Below are 12,338 nucleotides of genomic sequence, written 5' to 3' on the forward strand. Positions count from 1 at the left end.
CAGTTTAGGCAATTTAGCCGATAAGGGTATTTTAGGCATTTTTGGTAATTTAGACCTTAAGGGTATTTCAGTCATTTTACCCATATACGACCTAAGAGCATTTTAGGCATTTTAGGTACAAAATTCTTTAGGTCTAGAAGTTGAGGTGTAACAGAATGGTAATGATCTATCCCTTAGGGAATTTTAGACATTGTAGCAATTAGGGGGATTTTAGGTAATCGTTTGCATGGCATTAAATTAGATTAGTAAAATTAATTGACATAAAATTGTATTGGTAACAATTTGCATGAAAGTTAAATACTATTAATGGACATATTATTAGATTAGTATAAGTTTTACATGAAACTAGTTTTTTTATTATCATGTTAACCTTATCAAAGTAGAGGGCTATTAAAGTAAATAAAAAGTTTTGGTATGATATACATCAAAGTAGCATACTATTAATTGACATAAATTCTATTACTATTACTTTACATGAAAGTACTTTGGTATTAATTAACATCATAGTATGTTGTTATTTATTTACATAAAAAAACATCATCCAATTGCTCACCGGACATAAACAAAAGAAAGTTATTTTTCTATTTTTTTCCACTTTTGGGTTAAAGACAAAAAGGGTTTACAATGGTCCCATAATGTACATCGTTGGGTTAAATGTTCCTTTTTGTCCCCTTTGTTAACCGGACCTTTTTGTACCTATATTTTTAGTTATAAACTTGTTTGACTTTGCCATATGGTTCCATCTTTGAAATCGAAATATTTGTGAGTTACTTATATGCACCTATTTTGTGTTTGTTTACAGAGTTCATGCACATACAAGATTATAACATAAATGGTATACTTAAACATAAACAATTTCATTTCTTCAAGTTTGTTTCATACAGTACCATTAACTTACATAGAAAATAGGATATACAAAAAAACGTTACTACATCTTATCAGCAACGTCATTCACCATAAAAAGGACTACTAAAATAACCAATCTTTAGACCACCAAAAGCATAAACCTAAGAAATAAATCATATAAGCTAATTTTCATCCATTAGTGGAGGGACTTGTACCCTAGAATCCCGACCCCAACCACATCCAAAAAACCCATAACACATTTTAGTTTCATCACGTTGTTGTTGTTGACCATCCTCTTGATATACACAGATTGAAGAGATTAGAAGTGATTCTTCAGGTCAACCACCATATTGAACACATCGATTCGGCCTGCCATGACGTCTTAGAGCTTCCATTTTAGTAAGTCAGGAACAACATCCCCACGGATCAATGAGACCTCCAATTGTGTTTGAAAGAGGGTGATGGCCATGTTTGTTCCCATAAACCATTGGAACCGTTCTCTTCCATGTCATGTCGGTCTCTAAAGGACCATTCATGAGCCGGAGATGGAGGTGATGACATCTTCTTAGAGATTAGGGTATGAAGTTATGTGCGAAGAATGGTAAGAATCTTAGGGCTTTTGCCATTTTAGGGCGCCAACATGTGTATATATACACGGAGGCGGGTATTGAAAAGTCAAGACTTCGGCCCTACGAGTCATACACAATGCGACATTCCCTCATCGTGTAACAGTAAGTTGGTTGCCATCTTATGGCTGATGTGGCTAATGTTGTGGATGTGGCACTCAAACCGGGTAAAATAAGTCTAGGGGACTATGGGAGTAAGAAGTTAGGTTGCACATAAGTTGGTTCCCTCATAAAGCAACAAATATAATTTAGGGATCAAATGCACCAGTCATTTGTGTCTCATATGAAAAAAAATATACATATTTAAATACAAAAATACTATATTTATATGTAAAAATATGTTTTAATACGTATAAACATGTTAAAATACAAATTTATATTTGAAATTAAGGACATATTGATGAAATTAATTACAAAACTTATCTTTGCAATGCTTATCATACTTTTTAACATTTAAGATGACCCTCATGGCCCTTTCGAACGTCATTAAGGAGATCCTCATGGTCCTTTGATTAGGGTAAAGTTTATAGTTTTGTGCACATTCTAGTGTAATTAAGGATGGAATGTAATTAGAATTTTCATTAGAGCATCCAGAAGGCATAGTTTAATGAAATGGTTGAATGGGATATAATGTCTATTTGGCATGCATGGATTAAACTTAATTATAGAAGGATATATAATGGTCTTATTCAAAATCTTGAAAACTTATTCTGAGATATATATATAAAGGTCTTATTCCAAATGCATATATAGGTATAATGTTGTTAAATAGGTAAACATGATTTGATCATCATGCATGTAAGTATACAATGATGTAGGATCCTCAAAAACGATTCCCTTATTAATGTGTGTTCGTATCATGTTATCCATGGCCACAATCCCCACTGGATATGCATCCCAAAACTGATATATAGAGAAAACTATTGAGATTGTTCTAGATGCTTAACTATGAATTAGACACAATGACTTGTGTAAGGGGATTGCTCATAGTTACGAATAGGTAAATTGATTACGATTGTGGAAGAGGCAGTGAGAATGATATCATCTATATATAGGAGAAGACAGATCGCATCCTTTCCACAATGATAGGTAAAGAGGGAGCTATCAGACTTGCTACTGTAAAGCCAAGAGAAGAATAAAAACACGACAAATTGTTGTTTCTAGGCTCTAGGGCTTGCTTGAGGCCATAAAGAGCCTTATGGAGGCAACAAAAATGATCAGGAAATCTAGGGTTGAGGTAGCCTAGGGGTTGACACGTGTAGATGGTTTCAACAAGATCACTGTGAAGAAAACCATTTTTCACATCAAGATGATGTATAGGCCAGTTTCTGAAAACTAAGATGTTGAGAATAATACGAATGGTGGCAGGTTTTACAACGTGACTGAAAGTATCATCAAAATCAAGGTCTGGTTGTTGAGAGAATCCTTATTCAACAAGGTAACCTTTCAAACGATCCAAGCGACCTTCACTGTCAAATTTGTGATGATATAACCAATGAATATATACAAGGATCCATGTTAGACCCAGAGGAGGTGGTTACTAGGGAGGAGGAAGGCTAATATATTGGAACAAAAGTGGATGGATCTTCATGAAAGAGGGTGTCATAGTCTTTGGTGGAAGAGGGGGAATTAAATTTAGAGTATGGAAGGTGAGTTTTATCAAATGTGACATAACAAGTGATAATAAATTTTTGAGTGATGAGATCAAGGCTTTGATAACCACGATGATCGATTGATGGGCCAAGATATACACAAGCGGAAGATCGATAAGATAGCTTGTGAGGAGAAATGGAAGAGAGATTGGGGTAGAAAAGAAACCCAAATATGCAAAGATGGTCATGGGAAGGAGAAACTGCAAAGATAATTTCAAATGGGGTCTTAAGATTAATGGTGGTCGACGAAAGGATGTTGAACGTGTGAGTAAATATAAATAGCGCTTCATCCCAAGACCTAGGTGGAAGAGATGCTTAGATAAGATGGGTATGAATGATGTTGTTGAGAGTTCGTATGGTGCGTTCAACTTTCCCATTTTTTTGGGAGGTATACGAACAAGAAAAATGAACTTTTGTGCCATGATCTTGGAAGAAATCCAATAGGGGTTTGTTGTTGAATTTACGTCCATTGTTACATTGAAAAAGTTAGATATCAGTTTTTATTTTGATTAACAACATAAGCACGAAAAGATTTAAAAACAAAAAAAAAAAACACCTTAACATTTGTTTAGAAGAGGAGAAATCCATTGAAAGTGATAGAAATCATCCAAGAAAAGAATGTAGTATTTGAAACCACTTAGACTAGTAATTGGAGATGTCCATAAATCATAATTGTCACACCCCCAAACCAGAACGGCGGAAACATTCGGGGGCGGAGGACGTTATGTGCGGTATCATAACAATTTTATAGTAAAGAAAGCAAACACAAACATCATAGATATAATGTTAAAAGGTTACATTGTTATAAATTTTACATGTTTCCAAATAAATTATCATATGATGAAAAAAGATGTTTTGAACTAACGACTTAGCGCTCCGTCCTCAAAAGTTGTGGTTACTTGTATTACCGATTTCATGAGAATACAAGTTATTTGAAAGAGTGTCAACAATTAAGTTGGTGAGTTCATATGTATTTGTATGAGTATATGTTATGAAGTTATGTTTGTTTCCAGAAAATCTGATATTTTCAATAAAAATGAGTTGTAATCCGTTTGTTGTAATCGAAAGAGTTTATCTCGGAAAATCCTATATTTTCCAATAAAGCTGGATTATAGTCTTAAACTTTGCAAGACCGAAAAGTACAAGTATATATGTCATAGTTAGTTTAGAATTGTGTAGTTTTTATTCGTAAATAAGAACTATTTCAAGCGAAGTGTTTTTACGTAAAATAAGTGTATTATCGATTTCACGTAAAATAACGTATTGTCATTTTTATGTGAGTTTTTATAACTGTTCTAACAAATGATTTGCTTGTCGCGACGTTCTTCAGGCGTCGAACTGATTTGAGATTTGTCACCCATAACATGTCGGTCGTGTTGTAGCTAACAGCCTGGGTGTGGGGTCATTAATCTCGTATAGATCTATACACAAGTATCACGCTCTCTGGGAGGAGACTCTGGTTATAAAACAGGACTTCCATGAATACCTTTGGTGGGTACTATCCCCGGACAATCTCAATCACCTCCTCCCGAATGATCTCCCTGACACGATCCTCTGCCAATACTGGCCTATCCTAGCTACCAGCTCCTGGTCCTGATCCGGATCCGGTCTCAAGACATCTCGTAACCACCACTCTGGTAAGATACCAGAAGGATCTCTGATAACCCATATAATAATAAGGGACCAACTCCCAAACCCAACCCTAGGGGTTGTGACTTCCTTGCTACGCGTATGGGTCCTATGCTTTCAGTAGTACGTGCCCATACTACCTTCCACACCTACCCATATTTGTCTCAAGTATCACCACAACACCCTAACAATATACATAAACATAGCAAACGCTTAATCCTCACTCCTAGAGGAATGCTAAACACCTCATAGCTGGCCTCCCGGCCTCTCACAACCCACCCACGAAACTTCCACCAACCCTACAACACTCATGTATGCTAACCATACATTGATGGGTTTTGAGCATTCTAACACTCTTATAGTGTACATGCAACCCTAGAAACCTTGGATCTATTTTTGACTAAGATACATGCAAATAATTATTTTTCCAAGGTTCTTATCCTATTTAGCATGGCATGGGGAACTTGAATCAAATAAAGCTAGTAGAATTACTTACCTTTCCGTTGTAGTTGATTGCTTGGAGTTTGAGCACCTAGCACCAATAGTGTGGATGCCTCAAATAGAAATCACAAATCACCACGAACTTTGGAACTTTGAGAGAATAGTAACAACCTTCTTGAAATCGGCCCTCTTAGTATACTCACTACAACTAGTGTGCTTTCAATAACCAAAGCCTCCTTTATATAGTGTGGTGGATTAGGGTTACATCCATGTAAACCCTAATACCTATGTCATTTCATTTCCATGATATCCATGGGTTAAAGATCCATGGAGTATCCATGGACTTTCCATGCAAGCCTAGCCCATTCCAAATAAGCATTAGCCCACACTATATAAATACAAGAGTCCATATTTAACTAGTCATACTTTTTGTCTCTAAATTAATCCTAGATTAATTGTAGATCAACACTAATTAAATAATATGATTTTATATTAATATATTAGAACTTGTAATATATTAATAAAATAACTTATACTATTCTCAAAAGATTATCCATAAATTGTTTGGGTGAAGTGCAACCCAAATGGACCATGCCGGGTCAGGTCAACTACATACCAAATATAGTTATGGACTTAGAAACTATATCCAACATACATAATGCTGGACCCTATAGACTTTCGAATACATGATCCTACCCTAAGCCCTTCATCAAATAAGAACAGGAAATAAGGCAAAACCAAACATTCTCAGGCTATAAGATCTTAATTATGTACAACCATGATGCATACACTAAGCAACTACAGTAATGATGTCAATTTCATATAAGGAAAAAAATAACTCTAGGCTATCCGGCATCATATAATCAGGTAATTCTATCATGCAATTCCTGAAGATCTCTTGCCTAGTACTAGCATGTTATTCTAATCATATCTCATAATCAAATAATCTGTAAGGTATTTTGGGGTCTATCCGCAAGCTCCGGCTGATCGTACACCTGCATCCTCCGTTTATTATTTTGAAAACATTTTAAGAAAATCACTTTATAACCTTGTCCTCAGTTTGAGACTGGAGACACATGAGTGTTCCCTCCAATTCACTCAAACCAAGGCTCTGATACCAACTTGTAACACCCATAAAATTCAAGTCAATTTAAAACTTTTTAAAACATTTAAAACCATTAAGTTATTACTGTTTACTTTCAAAATAATTTAAACATCAGAGTATCCCCAGAATAAATCATGAAAATGTAAGGAGGTGCACGATCACGCCTTCGCCTTCCCGCGATCATCATAATACCTGAAACAATAATTGATATATGTAAGCTCGAAGTCTTAGTGAGTTACCCCCAAAATACCAACGCCATACAGATATAACCATATCATATAAACATATAAGCAAATAGTAAACAACATGCATTATGAACCATCAGTCTGACTGGACCGAATCCTGGTCCACAATCTATCTGGACCGCTCTCCGAGCCCTCAGCACGTCTGGTATGCCCTCCTCGGGGCCTTCAGCCTATCCGGACCACTCGTTGGGCCTTCGGTCTAACTAGATTTGCCCAGCTCGGGCCTACAATCTATACAGTCCACCCAGGGTATCTTGGCCTACTGCACACAGCGGGACCTACCTCAACCCTTTCCCCAAAACAACAAACATGTGCACATACATATAAACAAGTAAACATGCAGATCTCACAGATCACTAACATGGCAACCATCCTATAACCAGGATACCGATCTAACTGATCTCTAACATAGCAACCGTCCTAAACCTGGATGAAATCTAACATAACAAATATCCTAAAGCAGGATGAAATCTAGCATGGAAATAACATAGCAACCATCCTAAGCCAGGATGTAATCTAACATAGCAACCATCCTAAACCAGGATGAAATCTAACATAGCAATAGCATAACGACCATCCTAACCCAAGATGTAAATCATAAAGGGCCGGCCTTGGTGTCGTAGACCCTGTTGATATAGTGAGGATAACTCACTTGGCACCGCTGAAGTCCCGCAGAATAAACTCAAGCTGCTAGTTGACAGCTTCTCGAACTGTCAATCATCAAACAACACCCAATTAATAATTGGATTCCAAGCCCAAGGCCCAACTCATACTACACAGGCCTATAGTCAAGTAATGGGCCAAAGCCTAACATATGGCCCAATTTTCCGAATTGGGCCCAACTCTTCACATGACCATACCTTAAAGCCCATTTAATTATTCTAGCCTATTTGCTTATTCTTGGAAATCCATTAATAGTTCAACCACCAAAGCCCAATAGGAAGGCCCAACTTAAGGCCCAAGTGGAATTAGGATTTCCACATGAAATAACGATTAGGGTTAAGTGTTTCTTACTTAACCCATTAAGTCTTAATCCATTAAGGACTTAATCTATTAAGTCCAATGTTATCTTAGGTTGATTAGCAATGATTGTTTATTAACATTTTAACTTTGTTAATTAATCCAAGTACGGGTCCTGATATTTCCCAATAGTAGGGTTTCATGCCAAGCCAAATATTAACCCATTTGTCAAATGGTTGGGCTTTAGGTCCATTAGGGCTTTATTGGGCTCATTAAGGTCTCATTGGGTCCACTAGTGTTTCTTTTGGCCCATTAGGGTTTATTAGACCCTTAACCAACATCCAAACGCATTACAAACCAAACAAGGCACACCGCCACTTGACACGGCGGTCGGTGGCGGCAGCCACCACCTCACGGTGGTGGTTTCAAGGCGGCGACAAAGGGGTTGGCGGTGGCTGGAAATTGGAGGGATAAGGTAGTGGCGGCTAAGAGATTACTAGGGTTAGGGTTTGGGAATGGTTGCGTTCAAAATGAATGGGACGAGGGAAGGTAGCTGCTTAAGTCCCGATCCCATAAGAAAGTTTGTCACATTTTACAAGTTTGCCCCTGACTTCACAATTTAATTCAGATAAAGTTCAATATTTACACTACAGCCCCTGCTCTACAAAATTCCTTTCAACACCAGTCCAAAAATTACCAATCAGCCCCAAGTATCCAAGATTCACAACAATTTAAGTCTTAGAAGTTACCATATGGCCCCTTCATGACAAATTCTTTTCACCAAAGGTATAGAATTTACTCTTTTAACCCCAGCCATCCAAAACCCTTTTATTTTATGTCCGAATGATACCAAAAACCCACTGACTACTGAAAATCTTTACAAAATAAATCCTGACATTATACTTTAACCCCCGAAAGTAACATCATGATAACTATTATTTGATTTTGGACTATAACAATATAAAATAATAATAAAAATCACTTCTTGGGGCTCCATGTCTATTATTTAATTATTCTACTTTAAACAGGATGTTACATCTCCACCCAAGACCCTCCAATAAAATCACCTGACCTGAACCCCTCTCATTGAGGTACTCCTAATCAATCTTCCGTCCTCGGTTCTGAGATCCATATCATTCAGGGTCTCGCACCCTAACACACTCACCAGCTCAATCACTATATAATTGACTATATATATATATATATATATATATATATATATATATATCTGTGTGTGTATGTATGTATGTATATACATATATATACACACATATAATTAAACATATATAACTATTAACCACTTACCTAGATTCTTTCTTAGAGGTCTATCTTTAGTGGACATGGTATTGACCACTTCCCTTCGAGAGCTTTATCGTGGTCTTGATTCCTCTAGATTCCCTTCGATAGACCTATCTTTTGTCTGCATGACATACAACATCTAATCTACATATTAAGCAAGTTCATGAGAATTCACCTAGGTAACTAACTAGCTAATCCACACGTCAAGGGTAGCACTGAAAACTTCCTGAAACAATTACACAACGATTAGCTCTAATTTAGAAATTAAGGAACATACTTAACTTTTTACTGTAAATGAGTTTGTCCTCACTTAGTCTTTATCTTGAGGAAAAATACAATTTTTTCCATTCCTTAAAGGCATGAGATGCACTTTCATGAACTTTTGAATAAAAGTTAAACTGGTCAAAAAGTCAATGATCAACGGTCAATCGTCCACCGTGTCGTGGTCTGGTCTAGGAGGTTAAAACTTCCATTAAGCACTTAATTCGTCGAGTTAAAGTCCCATACTTTCTAGTATACATCAATACTATCTTATGGTCCATAAATACCAAAACTTTATTGGCATGCATGTCTCACACTATTCTCGATAAAAAATGGTGGAAAATAAGATCATAACTTCAATCATGGAACCAAATGGAGATTAAAGACCATTTACATAATACAAAACACTCCTAGGGCCTTAAGAAACAACATAGTAGCAACCTTTATCATAGAGTTCTCCAAAATACCATTCAAAATCTATAAAACGTGACAAGAACAAGCATAAAACTCAAGATCCAAGAAGTAATACGCATAAAGATTAAATCTTGACAACTTACAATGTTCCAGGAGTAACTAACACTAAAGAATTAGAATCACAATACACTTCACAAGCTCCAAGAGAGTTGGATCTTCCTTCCAAAGCTTCAAGAATACAAAGAACTCAAAGGAGGTAGATAGGAGATGCTTAGGGATGCTAGGGCTTCAACTGAGGAAACGGAGGCTGGAGAAATGAACAACCCTAATCCTTACATCCTTAAATAGAGCCCAAGACCCGAGGACTAGTGTTTTGGGTTATGGCAGACTCGTTCCTCATTTAATGATATGGTCGCACTGCGTACACCAAACCACCATGTCGTGGTCGGAGATTTTCCCCCATGACCTTAAGTTAATCAATCTAGAAAACAGGTGCTACATTATATATGATATGTTGATTCCCAGTGAGCATTATGTTGTTTATGTTTTTTTTTGTCATGCTCTTTACTTTAAATTCTTAATAATACACGATTAAATTTAATATTATATGTATTATGTTTATTAATGATTCTTGGGTACCCTAGGGATTGGGATTGCCAGAACAAAAGCGTTAAGGCCACTTACGTTCTTTGGAATAACTAGGAATCTGGTTCTTTAACTAATCCACCCAATTAAAACATTTTCCTTTCTTATTAGGAGAATTGTATTAAATTATTCGCTGACTAATAGTAACGAAACTATGTTCTTTGTTATATGTAGCCATCATACTCGAAACTAACATTCACAAAGGGAAGCTTGGTGAATACCATGTCTAAGTGCTTGTTGTTATTTTTTATTAGACTTTAGTAGGTTTTGTGTAGTTCTTGACTTATCCTTATTATTTTTTGCATAAATAGTGTATTACTTTTTTTTTTGTTAAACAACATAATTGGGTTTTAAGTTTTTGGTCAACTTTTATTCCTTTTATTTTAGGTGATGTATACAATTACTTGACTTGCATATTACTTTCTTTGTAGTGAAATCCTAACCAAATTTTGTATCATGTAAACTTATGTATACACTTAATCTGATGGATTATTTCGTGTTATTGAAAACTACATGGTTATCCCAGCGAAACGCTCGGACGGGTCATCACCTAGTTACATTAAAATGTTAACGTCTGATCTAAATAATTGTTTTTTAATGCCTGATGTTTAATGGTAGCTTAACGACAATGTACTTCTTTTCAATGTTTGATGTCTTAATCGAGTTCTTAATGGTTGTTTAATGACAATGTACTTTTTATATAGTTTGGATGATTTGGTTTGATTTTGGGTTTGTTTAACATTTTGTATGAAGGCACTAACGAAAGTGGGATAACAATTTTGGATAATTTGGTTTGATTTTGAGTTTGTTTTAATGTTTAAATGTAATGTATTCTTGTGATGGATAACAAGTTTGGATCATTTGGTTTGCTTTTGTTGCAATATTAGAATACTATTAATTTCTACTTGATTAAGTGATGTTATGAACTTATTTAGTGTTGTAGATCTATTTAAGGTTTTAATTTCTCATTGTTTCATTGTAGTTTTTTTTCCAAACAATTTTAATTTTTTTGGCATAGATTTTGAGTTTTGGGTCAGGTTTTCAAGTCTATATCAGGTTTCGTGTTTAGGGTTGGGTTCGGAAAAATTTTCAGCCACGTTAAGAAACCTATCAAGTATCAGGTCAAGGATTGGAAAAATTTTGTTATCGAGTTCGGGGGTGGGATACCATACCCCTCCCTGTTGCCATTCCTAACCCCAATATCCCCAAAATGATGATATCGAAGGATGCTAGAAACTCAACTAAAATCATCAAGAAGGAAAATAAAAGAAAAAGAAAAAAACTCAAAAATATTAGGACGAAGATGAGGAAGCAGCGTTTGCAAAAGCTTGGATTTCAATATTTTTGGATGGGATGGCATGGAACACCCAAAACGGGACGACATGTTGGAACTGTGTTCTAGCACACTTCCATTCATAAAATGTGAGAGGGTGAATACTGGACTTACAATGGTATCAATGGAAAATGACACGATCTAGGATCTACTTTTATACGTTTTAATGACATCTGAGCTTGCTAAGTCACTCGCAATCCACCGACTCCAACAAACGAGTGATAACTTCAGAGTCGGATGCGGGTTTTGGGATTTGATCTCAATGATGATGTTAACGACGAGGAGCCACATGATGTCACCCTTTGACGCCCGATTGGAACGTACAAACCGAAAAGAACAACATCACCATCAACACATGGGCAAAGGAAAAAAGTGCCGTTGAAACAGATGCCGTGCATGTGCTTTCACAAAAGCTTGACAATCATCTTTTTTTTTTTTTCAAAAAAAGATAGATTTAAAAACTTCCACTCGCATGAGAGGAGAAACAAATAATTTACGACTTTAAAATTATAAACATGTTTCCCATACGGATCTTCTATCCGATCAAATTTAGGTTTTTAACAAGCTCCAACGCAAAATGAAACATAAGTATGAGGAGTATAAGTTTTACATTTTAATATAATTTTTAATTTTAGCATAATGTTTTTCTTCATATTTTTTAGTTTTTTAATGTAATTTTTATATTTTCCTTTTTAGTAATGTAATTTTTTTTTTTAATGAAAAAATTATTTTGTTTTAGAAAATGTTGTATTTTATTAAAGATTATTTAATTAAAATAAATAAAAAATAAACATATATAGATGTATGGAATTGTAGGTATTTTCTACTTAAGGTTAGCTAGTATGACATAGTGAAAATACAACAAAGCTCATACTTTTAAAT

The sequence above is a fragment of the Lactuca sativa genome, chromosome 9, assembly GCF_002870075.4.
Source record: "Lactuca sativa cultivar Salinas chromosome 9, Lsat_Salinas_v11, whole genome shotgun sequence".
Classification (NCBI taxonomy): Eukaryota; Viridiplantae; Streptophyta; class Magnoliopsida; order Asterales; family Asteraceae; genus Lactuca; species Lactuca sativa.